The sequence below is a fragment of the Cupressus sempervirens genome, chromosome 3 (assembly GCF_028749045.1).
Source record: "Cupressus sempervirens isolate cs-2001-9-10 chromosome 3, ASM2874904v1, whole genome shotgun sequence".
Lineage (NCBI taxonomy): Eukaryota > Viridiplantae > Streptophyta > Pinopsida > Cupressales > Cupressaceae > Cupressus > Cupressus sempervirens.
The window spans coordinates 368,169,089-368,175,368 of NC_143120.1; positions in this window are offsets into that span (position 1 = coordinate 368,169,089).

Here is a 6,280-nt window from a genome sequence, read left to right on the forward strand (position 1 = left end):
ATTTTCTTTATTTGTCGAGTTCACACACGGTCTCATGGCCAAAAATTTCTTTGGAAATTGAGCGATATTTTAATTCAATGGTTTTCAAACACATTCGAGCGGTAATTCCCCTTTGCTAGTTGTTTCTGTCACGTATGAGCATTTTTTGAGTAGAACATGACAATTTGTCCTTTTTGACAAATTTCTTTTTAACACGACCTTTTTTTTTTGCCACCAAATTTATTCGGCACCAACCCTTTGATCCGGCTCTTGTTTCTAGCAGCTAGATTTTTTCTCCAGCAAGAGTCAATTTTAGGCAATTTTTTTGCCTTGATGATCATTTGACAATCAAATTTGGGCTTGTCACTTGCTAACATCAGTGCCATGTCAACACTGCATTAATATATCATGTCACCTCTTCAAGCTCTATTTGGACCTACCTTCATGTTTTTGCTCATATCCTGAGCATATAGATTCAATTTTCTAAAAATGAGATATCACCAGAAAGTTGGTTCCAAGCCTGTCATTGTGGTATAGATGATTTTCAGTTTTGATATTTTTTTGATGTCTTTTTTTGCTATTAAAGTTAGGGGTATAATTTTGCACTCCGAGAGACATATCTTGAGCATTTGATCTTCGATTTTCTAGATTCTATTCTAAGAACATTCTATCTAGTCTTTTGCATTTTTGCATTCTGCTAGATATCTTGGTTGTTTCGGGTCTAGAAATCGATTTAATTGCTTTATATGATTTGTCATCACTTTTACTATCTATTGTATTAGTCTTATGTCTCTTTTTGTTTATTTAGACATCATTTTTATGCATTCTTTCAAACATACTAAGATAAGGTACCATATTCCATCTGTATTTTTATTTTAGTTATTTTGCTTTGATTTTCCTTCTTATTTGAGAAATGTCATCTAAGGACACTCATGTAGATTATTGTATTCTTGTAATTCATTATATCTTGTGTCTTATTGTACATGCACTAATTTGATTAAAGTTTCATGAGGGGTTGATGTTTTTTCTTTGTTTTCCATCTTCCCTTGTCTATTAAGTTTCCCTTCTATAACATTAGCCTCATGATGTGTCTATGATCAATCACCAAGCAGTACACACATATGTATTCTTTTGTGCATCTTGATTGTGGTTCTTTGACATGCAGGTTTTTGGCATATTTTCTCATTTTCCTATCACCTCACCCTTGTCTACACATTGGGGGGGCTTCCCTAGTTTGATGGAGTGAGCTATGTATTCTATTTTGTTTCCTATGTACTAGGTGGATGTAGTGGTTGGGTACATATGCATTTTAGTGAGATGGATCATTTACCATATAGACACTCTTCTTTTCATTCCTACTTTGAATGCAACCTTCCATGTTCAATTGACCATCTCTTAAGGATTTGGTGTTTTATGCCATCTCTATCTTTAGGTTCAATTATTTTCCTTTGTGTGCCTCTTGATTCAATGTAGATTAGAGTCTTCTCTACCTACCTAGGTTCTATTTTAGTGGAGATTCTTTAGATCAATGGTTACTTCTGACAGAGTTTTGTAGCTTCTACATGCTTCCATGGTGTTGTTTGTGATCATATTTTGCTCCTATCTTTTGTGACATTTCCCAATTTGGAGGCTTCTTCAATCCTTCACTAGTTTTTTTTAAACATTTTTTTCATCTCTTTTTGGAGTAGGATTTTTTCCATGTGGTTGTCTCTATTTCTCCTCTTTTTAGAGATTTGTTTATGTTCGAGTACCTCATCAAGCATTATAGTTGGGACCCATATCTACTTTCTATAGAAATTTCTAGGTTCTTAGCTACTTCCAAAGTTTATCTTAAGAGAAGGTGTTAGAGTAATTACATATTTCCTAACTAACTCTAGTTTTCTGAAGCTAAACATTAGGCATTTAATAATTAATTCTTTTATTAATTATTATGATGAAACCTAGGTTAGGCCTTTTTAGGTTTTCAATTTCCTTTATATTGATGACCTCTCCTTGTAATTATTGACCAATTTAGTTTTGATTATAGCAATCTCTCATTTTTCTCATCAAGAATGTCTCAATTATGGATCTAAGAATTCCAACCTCAATATATTTTGATTCTATCTTTCTGTGATAGGTATTTGTATGCAGATGATTCTTAGGACCCATGGGGTTGATCTTTCATCAATTTCAACAATCATGACAACATCTACTTTTCTTTTTTCACAAGCAATAAAATTGCCGCTGAAAGATCATGTTCCATTTTTGAAGTACATTGATTTATGAATCCATGCCAATATGCAACTAGGCTATCCACCACATGGTTTCCCTCCTAGTACACATGTTGAATTGTGGTATCACAAAGCCCGGTCAACAACATTTTTGTATCCCTAATTGTTGTCATGGCATGCCAATTCATCCTTCTACCCTGTTTGATGGCCTCAATAATAAGAAGTGAACCCCTCTCAATCACCAATTTAGGAATACCCATACTAACATCTATCTCAAAACCTACCACATTGTTTGATGTCTTATCAGGGTTCCCCATGTAACTCTTGATACAATTAACATGGTCATCCATTAAAACACCCCCACAACTGCAATACCTTTTCTTCTAGATACATCAAAGTTATGTTTCCACTAGTTTGTGTGTGATGATTTCCATTTCATGCCTTTCCTTTGTATATCCTTCGTATTATCCATTTTTCCAACTAACTAGGAAATATTCCAAACCTCCACCCATCTCTTATCAAGTTGTATTGAGGGAAGATGGGGAGGTTTGCATTTCCAATTGATAGAACACTCTCTTATAAGAACCATAGTTATGTGGGTAACAACCTCAAGGAGGGACAAGTTATCTCTAAAATTGTGGTTATTACATTCTTTCTAGATGTCAGGGAAATGGTTTTTTTAAGGATTCTAATGAGAAGATGATGGGATGGACATTTTCAATTAAAGATAAATTATTGGTTGTTAGTGTTATAGAACCAAGAAATTCTTGACTGAATCAACAAACTTGACCAAACAAAAGAGGAATTAGAATAGAGGATGCACGTGTGTGAGATGGTTTCTTCCTCACAATTTCATAGAGTACACCTGTTAACCAATTGAAATCCACATCTTTGTAGATTTGTTGGTAAACAGATTTTTTTCTTTTATTTTCTGTGAAAATATGACTCTCAATGCCCTAGATTATGAACAATATCTATTCACAATAGTTGAAAAACTATTTTATAGTTATTGGCTTTTCTCTGAATTGGTTCATACAACTCCCTATATGAATGATGCTCAATGAATTATGTTTTGTCCTACTTATCTAATTGGGATGTGCTCTTAACCCGAGAGTAGAAGAGGCAAACCAAATTAAGCCTAACAAGAACTTAATTCAGGCAAGAATATTTCACAATACTATAATGGATTCACGTATCCAAATTTCTTATGAATTCATAAATCCACTCGCAAAAAACTAAAATAAGTTGAAAATCAAATCTAAACTACAGCTGATGAAATGGAAAAAGAGAAACTAATAGCATCCTTTCATCGAATGAATTGTAACAATACTTATTGCATTCGTTCATGTTCTGTAAATAGAGGAAATGAAACTCTGTTCTTCCTCAGTTCTCTGTAACACAGAAAGGAAATACTAACTAATCACAATACCTACTGGAACAAAAAATGATTGAAACGAAGACCCATTCAATTGTCTCTGCAACAAATAGTACTTCACATCAAAATTTTGCTGACCTTTGATTAATCATTGAATTTCATACATATAGGATTTGAGAAATGACTGTTACAATGGAAATGTTAATAGGTTCATCTTCTCTTGATGACAAATGGCAAGATGCCAATTTATCATATCAAAATATTAACAAAGATTTCAAAATTTACAACAAAAAATGAAAAAAGGGGGGAATCTGAATCACTTGGACTTCTTCCCCTTTTCATTTTTTGTCCTATATGTTTTAGCAGCCACCATGATGGGAATCAACTCTTCATGATTGGGTACTTGCACGTTGGTGAATCTGAAAAGCCACCTTGAATGCTCTAGAGCTAATTATTTTATTTCAATCATCTGACTTGCCACTTCTTCAGTAGCCACGTGCATGCATCCACCAAGTGTTTGCAGTTCTGTTACCCTGTTTTGACTACTTGAAGCTATCCCAGATAGGTTACCTAAATATATAGAAAAATTATTCTTCATCACTTCTATATTAATAAGGGATTTCCCTTGTCCACTAGTTTGTGACTTAGTGTGCAATCCTCGCATAAGCTCAAATGCTCTATCCTGGGTCTTCTTCACTTTGTCTGTTGTTTCTCTAAGTCCTTTCTCAGCCTCTTGAATCATTTCCATCTTGAACTACATACTTTGGAGCCATTCATTCAGAGGTTCATTTCCCTTCTTAAGATCTTTGCTTCAATTGCATCCTTTTCTTTCATCTGAATAACCATCATCAGGAGAGAAATACATTCTATGCATCTCACTCTTTCTCTAGCCAAGGTATTATTGTTAGACATCATATTATCCTTTTTAGTTTCTAGCTGGAGGATAATATTCCCAATTTGATCAATTAGAGAAACTCCATCTACATTGAGTTTCTTGATCCATTCCTTTCCAATCTGACCAAAATGCCTATCTTTCTGGAGCTTTGATATGAAGGCTTGTGCCTCTTCTGCTAAAGGATTTTTAGTGGCAAGCACACCAGTAATAGTTGCCAATGGAACAACTAATTGCCTAATGAACCTTCTTAACTCTTCTATTTCAGCTTTCATTTTGATCTTTGATGACTTGAGGTTCTCCAGTTGCTCTTCTATCACCTCATTACTCGACTTCCATAGACCTACTTTTGTATCATGTCTAGCTTCTCCAAGATCAATTGAATGTAGAGTGAAGTCCTCTGGCGTCATATCTTCGATTCTCCCCACCTTGTTTGGTTTTTCTACCTCCATAGTTATGTGCCCTATTTCTAGATCTTGTCCCAATATTGACAAGGTCTTATTCTTTTTAGCTTTTACTATGGCAAATCTTGAGCAAACTGCTTGAGGTACAACATCCTTTGAAAGAAAACTTTCATCTTTTCTTTTCCTATTCTTCTCCAAAGTATCCTTGAGCTAAGACTCTGTACTAATCACTTTGGAGGTTGTTCAAAGTGATTCAATGCTGAACATTTTCTTCTTCACTGGAGTCGTTGTCACTGTAGTTGCAAAAAAGGGGGTCTTTGGATCTCAAGAAAGAAGCCTAGATGAACCTAGAGCTTTCTCCTCTTCTTGAGTTTTCTTTTCAACTTCATCAAACTCAGTGGATTTTCTACTACTACTTTTATCATCTCTAATCTCTACTATTTGAATAGGAGAACCAGTGGGCTTTAGAAAAGGAGCACTTACAGATGGTGTAGGGCTATGATGAGGGGATAAGATAGGGGTGACATGAGGAGATGCAGTTGGAGAAGCTTGAGGAGATGGGGGTAGAGTGGCATGTGGAGGTGAGACTGGAGTAGGAGATCCATCTTTCTGTTCTTCTATTTTTTTTTCAGCTTTAGCTTGAGCTCTAATGACTGGTAGTGATCCACCTTGATAGGTTGGGGCTATTGGAACATTCTTCTCATGGGGTTGATCACCTCCGCCTGCAGATTGAGCTGGGCCTTGAGCAGGTGCAGTAGTAGCACTTGGTGTGGCACTTTGAGATGAAGTAGGAGTAGCTACAGTTGGAGAAGCTTGCGTAGTTTTTCTCTTGCTCTGGCTTTTCTTAGCTATCCACTCAACCCAATTCCCAGTCCTTTTGATAATTCTTGCCATTATGACATCGAAGTCTTCTTCTATGTCAACATATGGTTCAAAACTAATGGGAGTACTCCTTAAATTAGTCAAATATGTATTACTATACATATTTTGACCATCATCTTCCAATCCCTCCACATCAAAATTTATACCATATGTCTTTACCTGATCAATTGTAAATCTAGCAAAGGCATGATCTCAACTCTCTAGTTAATTTTTACAATCTGCCCAATAATCCTCTGTGGTTGTCACATTTTTTATTACACTTCCAATTTGGAGCACATCTCTGGCATATCTATTAGGATCAAACAGGGGTCTTACTACTTCATACTCTTCCAATGTGTATTGACTCTCAAATGCTTTGAGTATATTCTTTGCATCTGATCTGATTTTACAACTACATGCTCCAACTTTTATAGGGAATTCATACCCTTTCTTCCTCAAGCTGGCGCTCAAAATGTTCACTTGGATTGCTTGCCTCACTATCTCCACAAGCACAATCATATCATCTGGATACCTAGGCAGCTTCAGTGGAAATCCATCA